This window comes from Oryzias melastigma, linkage group LG15 (genome assembly GCF_002922805.2).
Source record: "Oryzias melastigma strain HK-1 linkage group LG15, ASM292280v2, whole genome shotgun sequence".
NCBI classification, from domain to species: Eukaryota; Metazoa; Chordata; class Actinopteri; order Beloniformes; family Adrianichthyidae; genus Oryzias; species Oryzias melastigma.
In genome coordinates, this window is record NC_050526.1 from 12,549,272 (window position 1) to 12,575,718 (window position 26,447).

Below are 26,447 nucleotides of genomic sequence, written 5' to 3' on the forward strand. Positions count from 1 at the left end.
GGGGGGGGGGGGGGGGTATGAGAAGACATATGTTACTTTAAAGAAAACTGCATAACAACGCCGTACATCATTCTAATGTGTCACGCACAATACCCGCCAGCTTCTCACTCCAGTGAATTCCCAAAGGTTGGGAGTGCACTGTAGGTGCAGTGTCAGTGTTGTCATGCGGCACATTGCTGTGTTTTGCTGTTGACAGGAAAACACTCTCTGCCATGCTGTTGTTGTTTTTTTTTTTTTTAGTTCCTATACCACAGGAGATGTTTTGACTCAACATTGAGCCAGGGGAGCAGCCTGCGGCAAGACCACCGCACCAGGCTCCGAGGGAATAGCGGCGGTCCTGAATCCACTGTCATGTCTTCACTTGGCAGTCGGCTGCACACACAAACACAAGCAGAAATGAGTAAATGCATGCGTGTGCGGGCGGTTGGCGGTTCAAAAGAGTTTGAGGCATAAAGCTCTGAACCTGACGAGACTGGAGGGGGTTAGGGATGTGCCATAGAGAAAAAAAAGGTAATAAATAACCTCTGAATGGAAGGTTTGGGATTGGAAACAAAGATTAAAGGATGATTAAAAAAACCTGCAATTATTAAAGTAAAAAATTGTCAAGTTAGAACTACAGTAAAAAGTTATTGCATATGGTATTGTTAATATTGTGCTAAAATTTGCACGTATAAAATCAAATCCTTGAAACTCTACATCTTAATACCAGGTGGTTTCCACAAAGTTTGGTAAGCACTTAAAGACCCATTCTGATGAAAATCATGTTTTTTGTGTTTAACATGTTCTCTGATCATTTTTCTGATGATGGAGGACATTAATTAAGGAAATTAAATGCATTTCTAAGGATTTCTTAATTCAAATGTGATGCAAGTTACTATGGCAAACCACAAACTCTCTGCTCCACTCCATTCTGAAGCATTCACTTGTAGATATAGAGCTGGGATCTGGCTCAAAACTGTACAACTGGGTGGCTCCAATATTATATGCGTGTGTTTCTGTTGTATGTCTGATCTTGTTTGGGTTGTAGCGATGTATATGATAATAAATCAATCTTGAATCTTGAAAATTCCTCTCCTTTTTTGTTGACCCGATAATATTTGGTTGGTGTGTGAGGGGCTGTAAGCTAGAGAGAGAGAGTGTAAACAGATGCATGATGGGAAATAAGAAGCAAATTTCTTATAGCAAATGCGACTCTACAAAAACTTTGACCAAGAATACAACACACGTTTCTTGATTTTGGCTAAAAATGCCAAAAATAATAATGAAAAGACCAATGGGAATGCTTTTACAGAAGATAATCAAAGTTTGACTTTAAGTTTGTCTAAAACAAACAAGCTAAGTAATATTTTTCACCTTCTCTGTGCTTTTTATACTGTATCTTTAATGCTAGTATAAAGTTATGCTAGCACCATTATGCTAATTCTCTATTACTTTAGTTTTCAATGGCCTTTTAAACATAAAAATTCTGAAAGTTTTCATATATTTTTAAGGTGTAACTTCACAAAAAAAAAAAACAATTTAAGGGTGTATTCTAATGATTTGGCCAAGTATGAGAGTTACAGAGGGAAAATTTGATTGGCAAACAGCATTAGGGAGTCTTTATGTAGGGAGAATACAGTTTTAATTTATGAAAAGTCTTTTCCAATTAAATTAAAATAACAAATCAAATTTTACAAGTCACATGACTTAGTGACAATGCTTTAATTTAAATGATTAAGCTTTAGCTTGAAACTGAGGGAGAACCTTTCTTGGCCCAAGAATCTGAGGAAACTTTGAAGTCCCACTTCAAGCGTCTTTTGATCTATTGTGAAAGCGTTCTCAGTGGTCTTTTAATAATGATTGTGCTGTTTTTAGACAAATTCCAAAAACTTATGTTGTTATCCAGGACATACTTTCAACAGATTGGTATTAGTTCATTAGAAATTTGCCTCCTGGTTGTTGGAGGAATTGTTGATGCGGAGTAAGCCTGCCTCATTTCCCATCATCCATCTGTTAATACGCATTTCTGCTAGCTGCCTTATCACATCCCCAACCTAACATTGCTGCGCAATAAAAATGCAATCAACATTGCAAGATTGAAGCTATCCAGCCATCCAGTTTTGAGCCAAACAAAGACGTACATGGATCTTTTTGTCTGCAAGTGGACGAGTGGATTCATTGGAATGGAGCGGAGCAGGGAGCTGATTAAAAGTCACTTCCAGCTTTTTCCATAAGCAGCTTTTCATCTGCTCCTGATATACAACGATTTGAATAAATAAATCCTCAAAAATTTAATTTTAATATTAACTTTCTTTAAATATGTCAAAAATCCTACAAGAACATGTCAAAAACACCAAAAATCAGAGTGAATGTATTGCACTACTTTCTGTCTTTAATACTTTAACTTGGATGCAAGTGATGAAATCAAAACTTTATCATTATCATTTTTTATTTCCCAGTATATTCAACTACTATATATTTTCGAGTTGGAACCACTTTCTTTGTGTAAAGGAATGAGCTCCTACTGATGTGTTTGCATCAGTCTTTGCAGCGTTTGCTTCAAAAGAGGCCCGTCGTCACGGCCGACACCCAGACAGGTCCTTTCGCTTTGCTGCTTTTAATGACCCTCTTGGGAACCCTTACCTGATGGGCCAGCTCCGAGCCAGCGTGTCCAGGTGCTACAGCATAAGCATTTCATTAAAAATTGAAGCCAACGTTTCGAAGCAAATCTCTTAATCGCCGCCGCGTTAAAGCAGACAGACAAAAAGACGGATGAACTAAAAAAAAGAGAAAAAGATAGACACATTTTGGCAGGAGTCCAAAATGGGGACGTATGTGAGCCGCATCTTCCTCTTTTATTTGTCTGTCAACCCCACCATGAGCCACCACCACCACCGCCCCCTCTTCCTTTCTCTCTCTAATCACACTCTGACTTTACTTGACCTTTCTGTGGCTAATTAGTCGGCTTGTGGAAAGGATTGTGGGTAGTGTATCTCCGGCAAAGATGATGATGATGATGGTGGAGCTCTGCTCTTTGTACAACTTGCAAATGTGCTTGTGATTAATTCCAAGAATTTATTTTCTCGTCGCTGTTGAAGAAAAACACAGTCTGGAAAGTGCAGAGTGTTTTGGTGACCCAGAAGTGCTGCAGGTGAAAGAGTGGCACTCATCCTGCATTTCTCACATTTCATTTAGTGGAATCGATGCTTTCAATTGTCATTGCGGATCTTTGCGGTTGCTTAAAATTTATCCTTTTTGTTAAAAAAAGGACACACAAATATCTTTTTTTAAGACATGATGGTGCTGTTTAGATGTAGAAATAATTAAAGTACCAGCATTTATTTGTCTCATGGGGGAAATCACAGCTGATTGTGTTAGTTGGAATGAGTGGGTGGAATAGCCTTGAAAATTATACATTTTCAGTACTTTCCTGATGTTTTTTTCATTCATCACAAACATGTTTTCTTGTGTGTGTTTGTTTGCACCAACATGCAAAGGCTGTCTTCCTTTTTTGGAAGAGGAGAGCAGCTAAAAAAAATGACTTAAGTTCTAAGCTGCTGTCTGTTGTATGCGTGTTGACGTGTGCCTTCAGGTGCACATCTCTGTTTCACAGATAACAGAGTTACTTGCACGGAGTGATTCATATATGAAGCACACACGCACACACACACGCACACACACACATGGAGGGTGCAGGTGAATGCATGCCAAACATCCACCCACATATGCAGACACTCCGGGATAAAGGAGCGGTGAAAGCAGCTGTGTCGGATGCTCAAAGGGAATCCTGCATGATTGTCTGTGCGTGTGATGTGTCAGAGTCCACTGCCTCATTATAACTACTTGCATATGTTGTATTTTAGCTTAATAATTCATCTGCTGTTGCCTGGAAAAATTAACATTCGCAGATCTGAAAGAGTTTGAGAGAAAGCTTGAATAGCAACTTTTCGCTAGCGCTCATAAACTATTGCAGTGACTCAAAAAATGCAGCATAACACACAAATTATACATTTAGCAGCACAGAAATGCAAAAAAAATTATACATACTCAAATGCAATAAAAAGATGAAAGACAACACTTTGTAAATTGACTTATTAAGATGCATAAACTCCTATGCAATAAATCACAATTATAGTGCTTTTATTTATGGTAACTAGTTGAAGCTTTGTCAAATTTAGGCCATAAAAGGTAAACAATTTTGCTTGGAAGTGAGGTCATCACGATTAATTAAGACAATTGTAACAATTTTAGACTCATCTCTACTGCAAAATTATTTTATGATAAAAGTTGTGATAAAGCTAATGACCTTTATATATATATATCTATATATATATATATATATATATATATATATATATATATATATATATATAATGTAACCATGTTAGACTTATTTCTACTGCAAGATTATTTCATATATACCTTTATATATATGTATAGTATATATAAATATACTGCATACATATATAAATAAACACTAAAGAAAAAAAACAAATTTGTTTAAAAAAAAGTGCATAAATGAGCAAATATGAGTTTTGTAATTTTGTGTAAAACCCTATTTTTTGTAGTAACCATTATTTGTAATAAGAAACCAGAAATAAATATACAATCTGTATTTTCTCCTGTTCGGTTATCCCAAAGTTTAAAGTTTTTTTTTTTTTTCTCCGTCGCCTCCGGTGCTCTAATGAGATGCACTCCCTCATCACAAAGCTCAATCAATCACCAAGCAACCGGCTCTGCATACAGCACCTCTCACTCCAGCTGGTACAGTACACTCTGTTCCATCAAATCACAATTCATCTTTCTCCACGGCTAGCCAGGTGCCTCAAACAAGAAAATGCTTTTTTAGTTTCTCACCCCGGCGCTCCAACAAATACCTGCTACTCACCATAAAACCTGCATCAGTTAAGTGCTGATGTGAGGAGAAAGGACAATCTATAGTTTGGAGGATTTATTCAATTTGCATCCATAATTGCGTGCAATTTACAAAGTCATTATTTTACAATTTAGTGCATTTAACGGCAGCTGGAGGGCAGACGATGGTGGGACTATAGGGGGCTTACACAGGCCCCAGATGGGCCCCCCAAAACACTATGCAATGCAGTAAAACGATCGCGTTCATTTGTCTGACTTTAAAAAGTCATATTTCAACATAAAGTGTTTATAATTAGGTTAATTGAAAAGAATAGATGAAAAAAAGAGCTTTAAAAGGTATAGGTAATTTTCTTTTGACACCCTTATAGAGACTTTTAAAATGAGGAAACATTAGGTTTAAATTGAAACATTTGTTTTAAAGGTTAAATGAGGATGGTTGTTACGGGAAGCCCCCACCAGTCGAATAAAAATTTAAAGACACATGGTAAAAATTTTCCAGGACATTTCTGTGAAACGGCTTAAGTCAGCGATACTTGGAAGGTGACAAACTTCCCCTTTGTACCTTTATTACAGTTGGCACTCAGACCAGAACTCATCAAAGAGTTTTTTTTTCTGGTTTTGAGGTGAAGGTGGGCGCTGCTTTTCAAGCCCGTCTGGATTCGGGGGTTTGATCTGTGGGCACCACGGCCTTGTTAAGCTCTAATAAAGTCCAAGAATTTTTTTTTTTTTTTTGGGTGTGTAATACAGTATTTAAAATTGGATTGAACGTGCTGCAATGTGTCTGTGATGGCCTCCCTCCTTTTTTTTGTCATAACTGATTGTTTACTGAGTGCTTTCCACCTTTTTTTTTTCTGAGCCTGTAAGTATAAAATTTTAATTAGGAACGCTGACAGGTCTGGCGCATGATCCACAGCCATGCATCCATCACAAGGAAAAGAAGAGGAAGAGTTGAAGACGAGAAGAGAGAATGAGACACTTTCTTTTCATCTCTTTCTGGTTCCGCGTCTGTCCATCCCCTCCTCCTCTTCCCCCTCGATCTCCTCTCTCCTGACGCGAGCGCCGGACTTGAGCAGCAGGTGCCATATTACTGTGTACAGAAAAGCAATTAGGCAGCATATTGGATGAATGAGGAGTGCATTAATATTAGCAAGTGCATTTGTCAGTGGCGGTTGATGCGAGTCCTTTTCTTTTCTTTCTGCAACATTAAGATTGTGGCGCTCATAAATTCACTGCTTAAACCACCATCTGCTGCGCTGTCAGCCCACACCGAGGAGAGAGGAGAGGAGAGGGGAGCCATTTATTCCCTTCTGTCGCTCTCACTGGGGAAAGAGAGTGAAAGACAGATAGATAAGAAGAAAATGCATTCATTCCCTGCCTTTCTTTGCCTTTGTCTCTTTTTTTTTTCCACAGGGAATGTGGAATGTGTATTAGGATTTATGGAGATGCTTGGCTCACACCAAGCGACAGTGCTCTTAAATCTGGCTCGTCTCCTATTGTGGGAAAAGCTACCTTCTGCTTACCGACACACACGCAGACACGTCGCTCCACACTGTGCTCAACAAGGAGATAAATTCAACCCTGCGAGCCAAGTCAAACAAGCCCAGATAGTAACTTACCATAAACAGGTGGAATTTGTCAGCATAACTCAGCCAAGTGTGGGACTGGAGAGGTCGGACGCCTTTATGACCTTTGCCAACTATTTTGTGTCTTTCAGTTTTACAGCAAACTTTCAGATTTTTTCCAAAACCCCAAACTAAGGCCAGGAAACTCATCCTTATCTGGAACAATCTTTGCTATGAAGATGATTGGACACTGTTTTAGGTGTTGACGTGCTCCATCATAATGGAGAAAAAAATTAAATTAAATGTGAGACACTCCAGACGTTATTTTTGGCATAAGGTTCGACGAAACACCTGTTTTTTTTTTTTTTTGTTGTTGTTTAACTTTATTTTATACACTCTTTGTTAGAAGAGTGTTGCTTTTTATTTGTCTTTAATAGTTACAATCTAGTACAAACATCAACAGCCAGAACAGGAAATCCTCGACCTGAATCAGAATTACCACAATATCATTTGAAAAAATTTTTTTATGGCAACCCTAACAGTTTTTACCATTTTTAGCTTTAATAAAAGTTTTTTTTTTTTAATTTACGATTCTTAACCCTTCTGGATTATGCTTTTTTGAGTTAAGGTTAGGGTAAGTTGAATAATTTCCACTTCTGGCCCATAATATATATAATCGACTTAATCGATGAATCAATCTAAATTCCTATGATCTAACCAGATCAATCTGGATGAGCCAAGTTGGTAATTTAATTAACCATTACCATTAAAAAATAATTTCAAAAGGAAACAAATACATCATATCGATCTTCGAAAATACCAATTTTAGGTTCATTTTACTATGACACAATAGTGGTCTGAGATTAATTAAACTAAAATGTGAATGGATTTGACATTACATCTTGTTTACTTGTTTGCTTGAACACATTTCATTTACACTTGATTATCTTGCAAAAATTACAAGGAATCTGGAAAACTTCACCTGCACTGTTCAGTATTTATCTCTCTGAGTCACACTGGTTGAAATTTTGGCTAAATATATCCTGGATCGACTTTCGGTCAGTGGATTAGATCAAATGCATCATTTAAAATAAATCAAAATTGACCATAAATTGTATCAGCAACCACAAATTAGAAATTATGAAAATCAAGATATGAATTAAATCATTAATAAAATGAATAGTTACACCCCTTTTATACTGTAAACTTATCAAAGCATAGATTTTAATTTGTTGTTTCTAGTTTCCCCAACATTTCTGATTTTTCTCCTTCAGTTGAGGTGATGGGGTGGATGCATTACCATGCACTGGTGCATTATTGCATAAACCTGTTATCACATGCATTATGTGGAAGTATTTTTAGAGGCGAGGAAGGGAAAAACGTCTGTGCTTTGGGCTGGTAGTGCCAGTGCTGGCAACACGGCATGGTGCCCTCCGGAGGCAATCGCACTGGCGTCATGATACCTACGGGTAGGGTGTGTTTAGTGGAGGGGGGTTGTCACTGGGGAGGGTGTTGATGACGCCTCTCATTTTAGCCAATTCCCTTTTTAGAAAAAAAGAAAAAACAGAAAGTGTTGCAGAAAGATTACTGTCACACCACTGTCACTGTGATGCTGCCCTGCGGGCAGTACGTGGGCGAGATTGGCGCAGGTCGGCTGAATAGATGGATGGAACAAGAGGTGGGGGGCAGTTAAGCATCGCTTCCCTCCTCTCCCCCTCTTAACTCCCCCCACCCCCATCCCCTTGCTGTCCTTGGTGATTAGCTCACCCTGCGGTTAGCGCTAAGCGGCCTAATTTGCAACTGTGAGGTGACGAGTACAGAGAAGAGACGCGAAGAGATAGACACACAAAGAGTGACAGTGTGTAGACATACCCAGTAATTAATAAAGTTTTACTCTTGTTTTTAAGACACTTGCAAAGCTATTTCTCCACTGTTTGACGTCATCTACCCACCAGTGCTGACATCAAACCTATCTGACTTAGGTCTTGCCAGGCATGTTTTTGATTAATCCTTATGGGGTCCAGATGACCCCACCCTTAAATTGATGTGTGATTCCTCCCATGACAAAGGTGGACAAGGTTTTATATCTGCCACAGACACCACTGAAGAAAAAAATTCTTGAAAAGAAGTTTAGTGAGCTGTTTTGTGGGGTCCAGATGACCCCACTTTTGATGTAAACATACCTAAAGGTTAGTAAGCAAATTTTAGAATTTCATTGTAAGGTAAATGGTGTTTGAAGAACTAATAATATACATCTTGTCAGTCAGCCATTTAAGACTAAAGTACAAAACCCATAGAAAAATAAACTTCTGATTTTTTTCACTCTGATTTTATCAGAAGGTAAATATTCAATCTTGATTAGTGACAAAACGTACAAAACATTTTATAAGGTTGAATTTGGATAACAACAGTGTTCCCTTGTTTATTGCAGAACTCACCGCGATAAGTGAAATCCACTAAGTAAGAATATAGATGTTTTATGGCTGTAAAACCCCTCACTACACACTTTATACAGTTTTGACAGACATTTTCACATTTTCATCTCTTGTTTAAACTCTCAAAGTTCAAATCTTTGATGTAAAATAAGTCCAGTATAATAAACTGAAAACAACGATCTGATTGTGATCGAAGGAAGATTGATGTAATTCTGGCAAATTGGATGCATTATGTACAGGAAACACGGCACAGAGGAGACTGGTTGACAATGCTCTACAACCAATCAGGACACAGAACTCAATCTGTTGTTGAAGAAAAAGAAAACACATGCAAAATTGCACTAAATCCACATAACAGTGAGACCAAAAGGTGAACTGTAGCTGAAATGTTTAACTTATTCTGTTTGTCTTCCAACAACTTCATTTACTTACTCCTCAAACGTTCCAGTCTTTCTGTACTTCTCTCTTTTTGGTCTCAGACCCTAATCTTGTCACAGCAGATTGCTCTTCATCTTGTTCTGTTTTATAATATCACATTTTGAGAGCAAAACATATGAAAATAATAAAATATCCTATGTCCTGATCATTTTAATAAAAGCAGTTCTGTGTTCACAGACCACTTTAGATAATAGAATGGCTGATGTTTGTCAAATTTAGACATTTATTATACCAACATTTGCAATAAGAATTCTCAGTTATATCAGAATAATCAACCTGTGTTAAAATAGTTTTTGGCTCAGTGTTGTTTGGATGGAGCTATATACTAGGGATGCCACAGTTCTCAGTTTAAAACCAAACCGTACTCTGCATCATTGAACTGAATTGTGAGGAAAATGTATCGTTGCATCCCTTCGCACACCCCAGGGCTGTTCAAAAACAGGCCTCGAGGTCCTGCTGGTTTTCCAGAAACCCTGCCTAATTTTCTGCTGATTACCTGGATCAGGTGTGCTTAGCCAATGAGAAGCTTCAGTGGCAGGTTGGTTGGAAAACATGTACACCGGCCCTCAAGGCTGGATTTGGACAGTCTACCCTGTTTAAAGCATCATGTGTTGTGCTAAATTTAAGAATCATTTATTGTTTTAATACATTACACCAGGCTTACTAATCCAGCTGAAAAGTTTTTTTTCTTTGTTACTTGATCAATGCCAAATAAAAAAGGGTTTTGAGAATTTTTGGGGTTTTAGTTGTTGTTCTGTAATACACAAATCAGGAATTGACCAAAAACAAAACCCTGATCCAAAAATGTACATGTGAACCAAATCACAAAGAAAAAGTGTAATGCTGCATCCCTTCTACATACATATATATAGAAAAAATTAAATATATATATGTACGGTATATCGTAGTTTGACCATGACCGTCTGATAATAACACTGATGCAGTTCTTAACATCTGGATTTAAACTGTAGAAGCTGAAACTGAGCTAAAGCTTTTTAAAATATAGTTTGAAAACTCAAATTCTTTGCATTACTAGTATGACATTGAGTTTTTTCATAACTAAAAATGATTTTCTTTTAGTACATCTCTTAAAACAGTCAGTAGTTGAGATTGTCTTAATTATTCTCAGTTTTTAAATTAGTTTCAATGAATCAGAATATGTGCAAAACCCTTTGGTATATCATTCTAACACTTAGTGATTTGAGAAAAAAAAGTTAGTAATGCAATTTAAATTATTCAATGTAAACAAAAAGAAACATTTTATCTTATACGAAAACAATACAGCTATTTTATCTACATTTAGTGTCACATGTCGCTCATGGTCCTTTAGGTTTTTATCATCATTTCTTTGCTTTGAATCTCCAGACATTTAATGAGACAAAACTATATTGCACAAGTGCACAAAACAAGCCTTTATTAGAGTAACAATTAAATTTAAAAAATGCTATGTATAAAATATAACAATTCAACTACATTATTTAATTGACATTTGAACTGCAATCACACATCTTTAAAACATATATTTTCATTCCCAACCAAAGCCAGTTTTGTATTTAATGATTAAAAAATGTCTGCCAGGCAAGCCTTGAGTAATAGTAAGCCTACACACCCTTGTTACTCTTAAGGTAGTTTAATCACACCCAGCTCAGCTTCCAGCCGCACGGCTCTCTTAAATCAACTCATCTGGATGCCATCATGGGCATATGGACGGCATATTGTATCTGACAGCGGCGACTGCTGGCATGTGCTTTTGCACCGGTAAAGTGGTAGCTCTTGAAGTGTTTTGAATTCAGCACTTTGCAAGGGTAGACTGTTTGTCTGCAAAAGTCCCAGTGGGAAACACACCACTCACATCCCCGTGTGTACACAGATTGTGTAGTCAGCCTTAAACGGCTACACATGCAGACATACTGTACCTGCTAGACGTATGCGTGAACACACGTGTTATTTTATTAAACCCACGTCAGCCATGCGAGAGCCTTACATCTGCACTAAATCCTGACCGATCATGCTTCCCAATCACTTGTTTTTTGTCTGAAATGTCCCATCCCCACCGAATTTTAGTCACAACAACTTCCAGTGTATTTTTTTTCTGCAGTTCTTTCGAAACACTGCTATTGCCAGTTCAGTCAGCCGGTGTCGATTTAGCCGGCTTGTCATTAGTGCTGCTGTCCTAATCTCTATCACAGCCGCAACTCTGGCCTTAAGGGAATGATCAGAGAATGAAAGAGGTTGAGTGAGAAGCACATTATGTGCCAGAGTTGCTTTTTTTCCCCCAAATAAGCAAATGTTTAACGTGGCAAGGGCCCAGCAGAGGCCCTGCACTTGAGATGACTAGAGAGTGGCAAAGTGCCCTTTAAAAGAAAAAGTCTTGGGTTGGTGTGAAGGGCCGCATAGAGATTCCCTTCATCCAAAACGTCTCGTGAAACCCCTACTGTTTCAATCAACAAGATGGCATGAGAAACGTGAGTGAACACTGTGTGTGACCTTTAAGGTTGTATTGTGCAGTTTTGAGAAAGAAACAAAAACTGAGTGGACGACTTCAAACAAGTCATGCCAATATACTGTAAACTGCCAAGCATCTGTTAACATGGTTGGTGTGCGTTCTTGGAAGAGACAAGAATCCTGGAAGGTGTGAGGTTTAGTGACAGATTTGTATGAGGTCAAATCAGGATCGGCTTAAAGTGAATGAAAAACAAGATTGAAAATTTGAAAAACAGGCATTGTAAATTTGAAAAAACAAAATGGAAAATTTTGAAAGCATTTTAAACTGGAAAATACATTTTGAAAATTTGAATGAATTATTGAAGATTTGAAAAAAGAAAAATAATATTGAAAACTGAAAAAAATGGAAAATTTGAAAGAAAAAGGTAAATTTGAAAAAAAAGTTAAATGAATAAAAACTAAAATTTTACTTACTTTTTATTCTTACTAATGTGTGTACCTTAATGAATACAAAATCGACATAAATACATTAAACCACATACTTTATTTGTCCTTTTATTTCATGACATGCAAAATAAGTATTTGGCCCGCAGACTGGGATCCCATTTAGATTTTGGCCCTTTGAGCCAAAAAGTTTGGGCACCCTTGTCTGAGGGTCTACGAATTTTGGACCGGAGAAGCCCAGGGGGGAGTTGTGTGAAGTAAAAGTCATCTTTCAATGAAACTGCCAACCTTTTTAAGATAAACTGAAATAGTGGATTTGCACATATGGATATAATTAGTCTTAGATCCATGGTTCTTGCTCAAAGAATGCATGCAAGGGTCACAAAATAGGGAACAAAAACATATGAAAAGGTTTAGGTTTGTCTAGATGCCTTTTTCCAATTTACGCCCAAAGCATTATTGAATGCAAAGTTGTACTTTTCTTAAAGTGTTCTGCATGCTAACATTACACAGATCAATCTACAAAGCATATCCTTCAAAGGAAGAGAAAAGTATCAATCACACTACTTGAAGCTCTATCAAGTGAGAACACATTGTCCTTATCTTGCTCAAGGACACTTAAACATGCAAAATGGCTCAAGTTTAGGATCAGTCACTCATGGTTTTGATTGAAGCATGACCTCTTTATTTTATGAACTGTAGCAAGAAAGTTATAGTACATTTGTCTCCTTACATGCAGTCCTCAGAAGATCCATTCATCTGTTTTCTGTGCCAGATTGGGTCAAGGGAGCTCATCCACTTTGTCACATGGTGAATAAGAGTCCTTTCTGGATGAGAACATTCTAACGAAACACGTACTCAACAATGTCTAGATGTTTTAAGACTATAAACACTTGTGATAAAGGCGCACCCCTTGATTTTGATGGAATATCCATTCATGAAGTATAAGACAAATACCATGAACACATGCGCTTTAATGTGAAATGGACTCTAAGGACATCCAATTCAAGACCGTCCAATCAGGTGTTCCAAAAGTTGTTTTTTTTTTTTTTGTTTTTTTCAGGTCTTTGTCAATCTTGGTTGAATCTACAACTTACTTGGACTCCCCTGAAATTACTATAATTCAACTCAGACTTTTCACATCTCAAGGCTTGAGGTTCAAACCAACATTGTACTGTGTTTCCACTCACCAGGGATACATTTTTTTTGGTCATAAAAAACAAAATTGAAATTTGTAAAGTTGGATTTGAGGCTCAAGTTTTCTGGTTGAGTCAGAATTCAGAACATTCCTCAATTGCATTGAGATATTCTTTGCAACAAAACCTTCAAAGTGATAACTTTAAAAATGTATTTAAAGTGTTCAAACATCTAATAGAATATGGTTATGTCAGGACTCAAATTAGCCTAAAATTCATAATCATGTCACCCCTGCTTGCTACAACAGTGACATTTCTTGCCAAGGAAATTTTGTAATGTACAGAGATCCACAATAACGGGACATTTTGAGAGAAATATTGTTCGGCGAATCATTTGAAAAGATACAATTTTAGCAATTTGAAAAGAAGACTTTCCTCTCAAACATCTATAGGGATATTTAATGCTGTTTTTGATCAAATTCTTACAGTGAGGATCAAAATCATGCTCTGAACTTCAGTTGTGGTTGAAACTAGAACACCTTCACTTCAGAGATTTTTGGAGGGGTTCCATGTTCCCACACAAACACAACGGCAGTTCATTAACAACAAATATTGTGTCTGAAGGACAGAGATGAAACATTTTTTTGTAATCCATTGATTTCATTTCTTTTAACTGCCATAACAATTCAAGAGAATAAAATGTCTCAAATCCTACATGATAAAGGGAAGGACAAGAGAACTACAACTGGCTTAAAATTGTATTTCATGTTCCTTTGTAATAAGCAAACAAATTTGCAGCATTTGAAAAATTTTAAAGACGACAGTTTAATTTACGGATGGCAATTTCACTCTAAGTTAGAGCATCTATACCAGCCGCAGATGCACAGGTTTATTCTAAACTTTCAGTGATGGAGTCAAAATGGATCTGCTGAAAATATGGGTTCTATCATAATAATAGGTCCAGGGAAGAAGTGGATGATGTAAAAGTTGAAATGTATGGACCAGTGTTCTGCATAAGGGTCATATTAAGCATAATAAACCGAGAAGGAGAAACATATTGTGATGCATCTCTCCTGTAAATCCAGCCAGAAATTCACAGTTTTGTTGGAATTTTTGACACCTCACCTATTCTGCTGCTGTTGATGCTTTTCCAATGAACGCAGACACCATAATATGGATATACTCAGATGAAAGTTCTTACAGTCTGCCACACAGCAAGGTCATTGAAAAAAAAAAAAAGAGGAAACCATGTCCCATATGTCTTGGGTTTTATTTAGACATAGATGTACTCTCACCGAGAGAGCACCTTCTCCTCAGATATGTAATTTTCTCCAAATGCACCTTTTTGGATGTGTCTGTCTGTATCTTTTGCGCCCTTTTTCCGTCTGAGCTGCCAACTCATTCTGTCAAGTCCCATCTCCCACAAATCATGCAGCGGCAGGGCTGCAATCTGAGAGCGACAATTTGTCAACTGTATGCATGAGTAAGCAACTGATTCACCAGAATCCCCATCTAACAGGTGGAGGGAGGGACGGAGAGCACGGTGACTCTGTCTAAGTATGTCTGTCTGTGTCCTTCTTTTCTTTTTGAACAATCATTGGGAAGACAACATTTTATGTTAGACCCTCAGAGTGATGATGACACTTTCTAAATCAGGGTGTTTTTGTTCGTTATTTTACGAATATCTACCATTGGAAGCAGATTTTAGTTTTTAGGATTCAACCCAACTTTTGCTGGGATAAACCGGACTAAAAAAATAAATACATAAAATCCATGAGAACTGAGAACTAAGTGGACGACCAAACACATTTCTGGTGTTTTTCTGTTGCACTGATGTCACCATGGACTCTTCTGGGTTCAAAAGTGAAACAGGATTTTCTAAAGGGTAAATGTTCAAAGTCTCCCTCCGATGAAAATCAATTTTTTTGAGTTTTTAACATGTATTTGTGGCATTTTTGTTATGAAAGAGAACAAATGTAATGAGAAATCATTCTGTTTTTGCATTTCCGAGTATTTCTCCTTTTAAATCTGTCAATCAAACTGTCTTGGACAGACTCTGTTTGAATGAATGATCTTCTTTCCATCAACAGCTCTGCTGCACATGCACTAAACCCTCATCTGTTCCTAGTGTCTAGTTCAGGTTCTGGAGAAGAGAAGATGGTATCTTCACATTGACTGCAGTCAAATGAGCCGCTGCTCTGAGAAACCAATGGATTGAATGTATTGATCACAGCAACGTCAATAAACATTGGAGAATTAGCTAAAAGAGTCTTTGGTGAACTGGAAGGAGAAAGAATCAGGATTTTGGAGGAAGTTCTGTCCATGAAGATCTTCACTTCCTTGTCCAGCTGACATCTGGATCAGAACCATACGGCTGGACATTACTGATATTGATGGACATTTTTATGTTGCAACGGTAAAGATTTACTCTAGTGAGACTCAGAGCTATCATAATTAGACAGGGCAGGATCAGGGGTGGGGCTGCTCTGCTCAGCTCCAAAAGCCACGCCCCCTCAGAGGAGATTTTAGAAAAGGAGGCTTCAGGTCAACGTATAAAATAGCTTTTTAAGACATTAGGTTGTGGGATTTTGGTAAAAAATGTCATGACCACAATTAAAATACTGGGAATCTTTATTTTTAATTAAAAAAATGTCATAGAGGGGCTTTAAGGATTTATAATTCTGGGTTAAAACCATATTAATAAAAAAAAAAAACAGTGGATGAAGAACTTATTGTCCTTTATGTGTGTATGTTTTTATGATTGTCAGCAGATGACCACATTTAAATTTCCTCAGGGATTATTAAAGACCCTATCTATCTATCTATCTATCTATCTATCTATCTATCTATCTATCTATCTATCTATCTATCTATCTATCTATCAAACATTACCTGTTTGATACGGAACATTTTATGTGCAAATATGAGTTCTGATAAAAGCAAAATGGCTAATTAAAAAAAACAAACAAACAAAACAAAATAATTCTCTAAAGTAGAATGAAGTAGAGTGTAAAGCAACGCATACAAACGAACCTTGAAACCGGAGTGTAAGTACAATGTAATATTAACTCTTCAACACCTGAGGCTTAGCCGGTGATGCTTAAACATAAAATCTTTAACATTTTGTGACCTTTCTACTGTTAACACAATCAAGGTAATTCCAGAAGATTTTGAAGGAAAAAAATCAATGATGAAATATGGTAGCCAGTTGAAACTGCTTTTTTCTGCAATCTGCCTCTTGTGGTCTTTGTTGGAATTGCAACATTTGATACTCTGGTTCAGACCAAATCGGGGAAAGTAAGGAGAGGTCTTGATTAAAACAGGTACTGGCCGTAGACTCAGAAATGCAGTCAGTTTGACTTGGTCACCAGAGGACAAGGGGGATAAACCAGCGTTTTTCACTCTATGATTTTTCCCATTATAGTCCAGACATGCTTTAGATGTTGATTCCCCCAAATGAACAGCTGTCAGAACTGTTGGATTTTACCAGGCAGGGTTGTCTGCTTGTCAGCAAGTAAACCTGAACAAAACAGCATAGAAACCCATCAATATTTTTAAGATAAATCATTGAACCACTATAGTTTACTAGCTACAAGTATACTATTTTTTTTTTTTTTTTTTTTTTGCGATTTATTTCTGACTACATTATTTTGAGATTTTGAACATACAAATGCATAGGTAAGCCAGGTGAAAGTAATCTATTGACTTTTTAAAGTTTTATACTTTACAGTTTTTTTCACAAACAGTGTTCTCTCGTTAATCGAGGGGCATGTGTTCCATTAATAACCCGCGGTTATCTGATTACAGATGTTTATGGGTGTAAAACCCCTAACACACTTTTCTCAGAAAAACAGGTTCAAATTTGTCTTGCTTGTTCAAACTCTCAAAGTTGAAACTTTAATAAAAAAAAAAAAGTCCAGAATAGAATAAAGAAAATAAACATCTGTTCGCGATCAAAGATTTTTGTGACTCTGGCAAACTGAATGTGTTGTATCTCCATACAGAAGTCACAATACAAAGAGATTGGTTAACAAGATCACAAGACAATCAAGAAAAAAGCAAGCTATATAAAGAAAACAAAATTAAGTAAAGTTGCGCTGAGAAAAAAAAACGGAAACATCGAGAACGTGAAACTTGAGCTGCAACATAGCAAGAGAACACGGTAGATTGTTTTGAACCTTAAACCGTCCCTAAATAACACACTGTTTGATCATGTAGTGGAAAAGAGTGGATTTGAATATCAACTTTCCACCGACATGCTATACACTGGGCATAGGCGAGCATTTTTACAGTTTGACACACAACTAATTTCGTGTAAAATGTAAAAAAAAAATGTAATAATTAAAACCATAAATAAAATAACTCAAAGGTTTGACATAAATCACGTTTCCCCAAGGGTGCCATGCAGGGTCTGAACACTGGCATTAGCATAACGGCGCAAAGTCACTTTTCTCCACATCAGAATCAGCTGATATACTGTGTGTTGATTGCATACACACATTTTTTTCAATTAACGACTGTAAAATGTTGCATATCAGTGCAAGGCTGCTTTTTTCTCATTAGAATCCACTGGAACTATGTTAATTCCCTAAACTTTTGAAGAGTTATGATAGTCAAAAGAACACCGGAGCTAAAGCTCTGGCATGAAAGGGTTAAAGAGATGCAGCTTTGTTGAGGTAGCATCTAAGGATATTCTTGAGCTCAAAAAGTAGTGACTTCTTGCTCTGGTGATGCCAACACTGCAGTTTACTCTGCATTATTTTCCTAATTTATTTTTATGAATCTGAATTTAAGAATCTGAGCCATGTTCAGCTCATTGTAGAAGCAGGGTAACTTTGCTGTCGTAACTCTGTGTTTCGAGGAGGATTTTGGCAGGAACAAAGAAGCTCAAATGCAGGATGTGTTACGGGACACAGGAGGAGATGAAGTGTTAAAGAAAACAGAGACAAGAGGTCAAAACTGTTTTGCTGCTTTTGAGATCCCCCTGGTATGTTAAAAGATAAAAGCAGTTCATTTCATCCTTACTGTGAAGGCGATGCATGTAAATGCATGAGGTTTGGTGTGTGAGTGTGTTACAAGGACTCATTGGTATTGTTTGTGTGTGTTCAAGTGTGTCTATGAAAGCTGTTTGATGCAAGGCCTTAAAGGTCTTGAACATCAGAGGAAGACGGTGCATACATCCACTTTTGTTATCGCTAGAAAGAAAAAGAGAAGGCTAATGGGAGTGTTAGCATGTGCGTGAGCCACTACTCCAAATGTAAAAAAGACTTTCTGCTCTTCACTGAAGTTTCTTTGGTTTGAAGCAGAAGAAGAAGGCTTGAGGAACTGGTCACATTTCAACATTTGAAGTTTAACAACAATCAAAGGAATTAGCTATTGCTTGTTTTTACATTATGAAACTCCCAAATGGAGAGGTTTCCAAAATGTGGTTATTTTTGTTTTGTTTGCTCTTCCCAATATATCATATTGTATTTTTCAATGATTTGTTTGGGTTAATTTTTTTTAACATATATATATACTCTGGCTCAGTAGAAGTCTATAGGATTTTGGCTTTCTGGATCCAACGGGTTCCAGAAAATTTCTGCTTCGTTCACACCAGACTCTCAAATACGTGTTCAAGCGACTACTTTCAATAAAAAGTCTATGTCAATGTATCTGTGTATATCAGTCTTCCGAGTTCAAAACTCTCACGTTCACATGTTGCGACGTTTTTAAGTCCGTCTTCGGGCTCTACACACATCATGTACTAAAAGTTATATCAGCGGAACTTTGACCAATCAGGGACTCAGATTTGGAAGTGACTCATGGACGGCGTCTCTTTTAATTCACAAAAGTGCCAACTGTTTGAAAATAGGTCGTAGAGGACAAATTAATACTTGTGGTTTGATGGTTGCATTTGTGCCCAGCTGGAATTATGCAACACCAGGTCTTTCATATATCAGAATAGAGCTGTGAGAGAAAAAGCCTGGAGTGAGATTTGTGAGATTTGCAGTTTGTGCCCCAGTATCAGGTAGCAACAGATGGGTGTGACCTAAAAGATCTGTTTTCAACGCATTCTTGAATGGTGTGTGCAGCATTAGGAATGAGTGTATTTTGTGTGGGCACTTACATATTACAAGCACACCCCAGTGTTTAGTATTAAGGAGCCAGTACTTGTATCTTACTAACAACTAGAACAGGCCAAACTTTCTTACCCATGGGCCACAAAGGGTTGTAAAATTCAACAGAAGGGCCGGACCAGGAGCAGGTTTGTGACATATTTTGGTGATTCAGCTCATAAGAAAAAGAAATAACATGGATTCTGGACAAAAACACGCCTTGATTTTGACTGAAATTACTTTAAAGCAGACAATTTTCTATCTTAAAACTCTCATTTTAGTGTGATTTTCTTTAATGTCCCTGAGGGAAAAACTCGGACTCAGAAATGCTGCGTTCATGTGGTGTTGGAGTCATCAGGAAAATGACTTTCCAACTTGGAAATCACACATGAATATCAGGAAAACAACAAATATTCAAGTACTACATGAATGCAGAATAACTCCTGACCAAGGGTGAGTTTATCCAAGATTTTCAAGCTATTTTTGAGTTAAGCTAATATTTCAGCTACATGCCAGCTGTTTTGCTAATTTAGGCTTTTTTCCTTTTTTTCGACTGTTTGGAGTTTAGCTAATATTTTAGCTACATGCTAGGTGTTTTGGAAAAATTGATGCTTTTTCAAAAAGATTTTAGGCTGTGTTGGTTGGAGTTAGGCTAATATTTCCATGCTAGATGTTTTGGTTAATTTTGCAGTTTTTAGGATATTTTGAAGTTGTGCTATTTTTTTCAGCTACATGCTAGCTTTTTTGTATTTATTTATTTTAGTTTTTTAGGCTAATTTGGCATTTTGCTAATATTTTGGCTGGCTGTCATCTTCAGTGTTTTAAGCTATTAACATCAGCATTGTCAGCTATCAGCTTCAGCGTTTTTAGCTATCAGTTTCAGCATCTTCAGCGGCCAAATTCAGCTTACAATGTTCAATAAATGTTTATCCTGCTTGGTCCCTGCCTAAAGGTGTGTTTTGGATTTGGTCCCTTGTGCAATTGAGTTTGACACCCCAAATCTAGGGGACCAGACAACCCAAAAAACCCACAGCACCTGTACCAGTCAACCCCCTGAATGAAAAAGTTCTGGGAGTCAGTTGGGGTTTCTGGTTGAATGTAAATCAAATGTTGATAGAAGTCGACTAAAAATCATGCAAACCAAAAGGAACCCAGAGGAAACAGTCTCTAGTTTGTTTAGATCTTTGCTGTTTTATGTCTTCAGGTAGCCACATGCTGTTAAATTTCCTCAAACCCTGAAGGGGAATTGTAAAGATTCACACTGGAGTCCACACTGTGATAAGTCATGGTTGCAGGAAACAGAACAGGATGTGGGACAAAACCCATGGTGTGAGGTAAGTGTGGAGACAGAGAACAACAAAAGGTTCACATCTAGAGAGGAAAGAGGACAGTCTAGTCAAAAGAGCCCAGTGGTCAAATTTAGATGTAGGGAAAAGGTTTTTTTTTTATCTTATTTTTGTAAAAACAAGCTTTACACAAGCAGTTTTGGCAGCTGGTTGGAGCCCTTCTACACTGTTTTATGTTCAAGAGCTAACACACACACAAAAAACACACTTGTGTGCACCTGTGCTTGTTTATTTTTAGCAAGATTTGAGTTGACACACTGGCATCCCAAACACACACCTCTGGTTTGAATGGCCGTTGGCCACGAGCAGAGTTTTCACGGTAAGCCAACCTTGATCAATAACCTACTATGGACCTCAGCAAAATCCACTGTTCTCCCTTCTGCTGGATTTCAATATCCCGGCTGTTTGAACGCTTTAGCCACAGGCCAACTGTGCACACAAATGTGAGTGTGTTCGAGTGTGTGTGCATGTATGCACAACTGCTGCTGCATTAATTTACAGGAGCCTGTGAGCATGTGCAAATGTATTTGTAGCCTTCTGTACGTCTTAGCAAATCCTGGAGTGTGCATTCCTGCCTGTGTGTGTGTTTGAGTGAAGCCGCAGGGTCCGCTGTGAACGGTGCTAACTGGCCCTCTGAACTCTTCCCTGTGATGAGGAGAAGAAAGCCACTGGGCATGTACAGAGGACGGCATGCCATTTACCTGGGCAACGGATGGGTTTTAAAACTGGCAAGAGGGACTTCCCTGCACACACACATGCTCACACTGAAGCATACTCCTGCCTTTTGCCTGAAACGCAAAAGCACACCTTTGCTCCTTCGCCTCAAACACAAACACACTTCAAAAAGTTTTTTTCTTCCATTCCTCCTCTTTTTTTTATTTTTGGTAACGATATAGCTAGTCCTTCCCCTGCGCTTAAAAAGCCTTACCACCCTCTTCATGTGCCCTTTTCCCACTTCCTGCCTCTTTCAAAAAGCCCCTCTGCGACAAAAATTGTACAACCATCGCTGCAACGCTTCTTTCTCCAATGTGCCCTTTTTTTCACGGTGAAGAGGGTGGATTTGAACCCCTACCATTCTATGACTGGGTCTTGAGATGAGTTAACGCTTAGAGGAACAACTGCTGGTGAACTCTGGGCGTGCAGGAGTACATGGTTGCCACATAACTGCGCAGATGCCTCACAGGTTTGCAGCCTTTTCTCAGTAATGAGTGCTGCATCAGCTGCAATCTTTCCTCTGGAAACAGGGTGCCAGAAAAGAATTTGCTAAATGTGGATTTGTGGATTCATTTGTCTGTTTGCACCTGGCCATGTGTGTGTGTGAGTGTGTGTGGATTCTTGGTTGAATACAGCTGACCCAGATGTCTAAAGTGGGTCATGGGAACACCACCGCCCACACACAGGGGGTTATGGGTAGGCAGCAACGTGCACGTGTGTGTTGGTAGATGGGGTTAGGACACTGGGGCAGTGCCCTGATTAACTCAGATTAGTTTGGGGAATACTTTGCCCCTCATTGTGGCTCCAACCCCCCACCCCACCCTCCCACCCCACACATCCAAATTCACGTTTCCTAAACCTCTTTCTTCTTTTATACTTTTTAAAAGGCCACATAAATAAAGTTCTTTTTCACAATGTCAGATGGAAATATTTATTTAATATAAAAAATATAATTTACTAGTTACTTCTTATAAACTGATTAATAAAATAGTGCAACTTAGTACACAGGCTTTTCTCAATCATTTTTGTGTAAGTAACATTTTGGTGTAAAACATAGGGGACACAATTAAAAAAAGTAAATTTTAAGTAATGTAATGTTGCATTTTACATTCAAATTTTTAAGTTATCAATATTTCTTGTGTTTTATATTATGACTTAATTTCTTTTTTACCTATGGAAACCCAAAAGAAACATTCTTATGCTGAAAGTGACTGTGCCAATATGGCCATTTTTGGAAATAAGAGACACAACTGGATTTAGTAACATCTAAAGGAAAATAAAAACATCTAAGACAAACAAATGAACCAACAACAAGAAACAGTGTAAAGAAAAATGTGTACTTATAAGATGTTTTAATATCATCTGCCTAATAAGTTTAAAAATGTGCTGTGTGAACGAAAGAGTAAAACAGAATCTGATTGTTTAATAGATATAATGTCACACCCCTACTTTTATTATCAGATTTACTTTGGGATTTTTTCATTCAAGACAAGAATCTGCATGAAAAATGCTGTTTGTCATTTGTTGCAAGAAGTTACATCAACATCTGAAACATTTCGGAGTGTGTGTCTGAAATCTCTAGTTTCCATTTAATGTTGGTTTTGATTGCTATAACAAAGCTGGAGCTTATAATGGTGCAAGGTCCACTCATCCATTTTTAGAACTGACTGAATCCCTTTTGGGATCATGGGGTTGCTGGAGCCTATCTCAGCTACTGTTGGACAAATGTGAGGTTCACCCTAGACAAACTGTAAACAGTCAAACATTTGATCAATTAACACTAGAAGTCCCAGATGGCAAAATGAAAACAAGTTTTGTTGAAGTGGTTCAGCATGGCCCCACCTTTGGTGGAGCTTGTTTACATGACAAAAGCCTCAATTCACACCTGGTTAAGGATAATGGCTAAAAGCCTTTGAGCCAACTGGCTGCAGTGCAGGTTTTATAGGTAAAAAAGCCAAATGGCTCCTCTGTGGGACTTCTAGTGTTAACAACATCTCTGTCATTTGTTACATTTAAAAATATTTGCTTATATCAAATTTAATTTTGAGTTGAGTAAAGCATCAACTCAGTATTTTTATTCAATGAAAATTAATAATTGTATGTGTGACAAATTACAGAGTTTTTGTTAATTGATCCAGTGTTTCAAAGGTCACTAATCTGTTATAGGGCCACACACTCACACCTACAGACACAATTAACCTATGCAGCATGATTTTGGACTATGGAGGGAAACCTCGAGTGCCCTGAGAAAAGTCACACCTACGTCAGGGAGGACATGCAAACTCCACATAGAAAGGTCCCAGCCAGGACTCAAACCAGGACCTTCTCACTGTAAGGCGAGAGTGCTAACCACTGCACCACCGTCCAGCTCAAGATGCTGGTGTAGGTAAAAAAAAAAATAAATAAATAAGACATCCCCACTTTACAAGTAAGATATTGATTATTTATTTTATTTATTGTGGCCATGATCAAATTTTATTTTATGGACACAATATCACAAGACAATGGAAAACTGATAAACATAATAGAAGATGTAACGCAGTTTAAAAACTGAATTGCCCATAAAAGATTGCTGATAATGCTAATTGTTTCTAAAAAAAAAAAACAATTTGTTTTCAAATACTGCTAATAGTTCACAATTACAAGAAGGACATTGCAATGTTAAAGAATGTCAATGACATGAATAAATAACCATTGAAAGTGAAGTTAATAATGAAATAAAATAGTTATTGAAATGTCACTTTTCTAATGCAGTTTTTAAAGCATTATCCTGCAGCCTTTAAGCTGAAGGGGAAAAATAACGTCAAGGAAAATCATGAGAATCAGAAGTTTAGTGTAAAATAGGAAAATAAAGGTTTGGGAAATATGCAAAGATCTGCTAGTTCTTAAATTGCTGTTATTTTTTCTCTAGATTTGTCTTTAGGCCTATGAAGTCGCTTATTCTGCTGTTTTGGAAACCCTCTAAAGATGAGACGGACAGCTGATTCATACCTGGACAAGATTTAGATGCTTCTGCTTGATTGCTCTCCTGTTTTTGCTTGACTTGGTCATTGTGTGCTCCCGACTGAAAGATGTGCTGACTGACTCTAACTTCCTCGAACAAAAGCCATCCTCGTTTTTTGTTTGATGACTATCTGATCGTGATTTCTCCTTCTTTTGTCTCTTTTTTGCCGTTTTCCTAATTGTGTCCCCAGTGAGTGGAAATGGGGCATGCAGCCATGAGCTGGGAGGAGAGAAGGCAGCCGAGGTGGCACGCCGACTGGAGGATTGCCAGGCACTCTCAAGCAGGTAGGGATTCATGCCAACTTTGCCTCCGTATGCCCCCCCGCTTGAGTCAGTGGCCGTCACGCTCGCTGACATTCAAAGTTTGTTACCCGCAGAAAAGATTTGCCGCTTTGTTTCCATTTCTCCACCCATCATCCCCCAGCACAGAGTAGATAATCCAGAGCAGTGTTAGTCAGCTTGGATGTGTCAGTTAATCCATCAGTCTGTTTTTAGTTGTTCCAATAAGCTTTCTCTTCACCAAATGTGGATTTAATAGATTCTACATTATGTGTGTTTTAAAAAAAATATGTAAAAGTTAAGTTTTATAACTGGAAGTACTGCAAACAAACTTTGCTTGTGTTTATGATTGATTACAGGATCCTGATTATTGACATACATATTTGTGTTTTTATAAAAAACAATGGTAGAGTATAAGATCAAAATTTAAATAAAATGTTCACAAAATATATTTTGCATTCATTCATTCATTTATTCATCTTCTTGACCGCTTCTTCCCTTTCGGGGTCGCGGGGTGCCGGAGCCTAACCCGGCCGCTGATGGGCGAAGGCGGGGTACACCCTGGACAGGTCGCCAGTCTGTCGCAGGGCCGATAAACCATTTGTCTTTACAAGCCTAACAATGAGATTTTGTCCTTCACACAAACACAAAAGCTAATTATTTAATTTGATTTTTTATGCAAAATCTAAAGAAATTAGCAGAATAATAAAATAACATATAGCTTGTCTTGATAAATTAAACTGATAAAATTCAGTTTTTTTTTAAATGTTGTGATTAATTTGATATGGAGCTACAGTAAAAATGTAATATGACGTTTTGAATAATGTATTGAAACCAATGTAACAAAAGGCGTTAAACTTCCCATCAGCGTCTGTCTCTGTGTCCAGTCAGTGGGTCATTTACATCTGCTGACGTTCTTTATTGGTGAAGGAACTCACCTGTTGGATCTGGGGGATGAAAAGTGTCTTCCACCAGCAATTTTTATCATTTATTAGGCTCAACCAATGGTTCTTCGAGACTAAAACACATTTGGAATCATTGTTGGCAAAACGGTCTTGTTTGAGCAGACATGACACAACTGAAAGAAAGAACAAAAAACATGTTTCTTCTTTGTTCTTAATCTAAACCAAACTCACACTAAATACCTCCAGTACCAAGAATAACATTGTCACTTGGAGAACTCGAAGCATATATTCCTATTGAATGTACATGGGATATAGCTGTGAGATACATACCTCAACTGTTATGTGTTTAGCATTGTGATATGTTTTCTGTCTTAACATAAAATGTATCAGTGCTGTTGCAGTATGATACTGAGTTCCCTCGTTTATTGCTAAACCACTTTCCTTAAATAGCCAGCAATAGATGAAATCCGTGAAGTAGGATTACAGATTTTTTAAGGTTGTAAAACCCCTCACTGCACACTTTATCCACTTTTCTTAGAAAGATACCAACATTTTACACTTTTCTCTCTGTTTAAATTCTTAAAGTTCAATAAGTTAAGTATTGTATGATTTGATATATGATACTAGTTTTATAGAATGAAAACAAAGATCTGATTGCAATGGTAGAATCCAAACAAATAGAAGACTACACTACTAAAATGGTAAATATTTGTATAGCGCTTTTTTTACCGTCCTTGAAGGCCCAAAGCGCTTTAGAGTCACAGACCCATTCACTCATTCATACACAT

At 37.6% G+C, this 26,447-nt stretch overlaps 1 long non-coding RNA gene across 1 annotated transcript in view; it reads left to right on the plus strand.

The window, feature by feature from the left end:
* LOC118599683 overlaps nucleotides 1–26,447 on the plus strand; it is a 145,642-nt gene that overhangs the window by 15,710 nt on the left and 103,485 nt on the right. The window contains exon 2 of the long non-coding RNA XR_004949136.1: nucleotides 24,667–24,760. This is a non-coding gene — a long non-coding RNA (uncharacterized LOC118599683). The remainder of the gene's footprint in view (nucleotides 1–24,666; nucleotides 24,761–26,447) is intronic.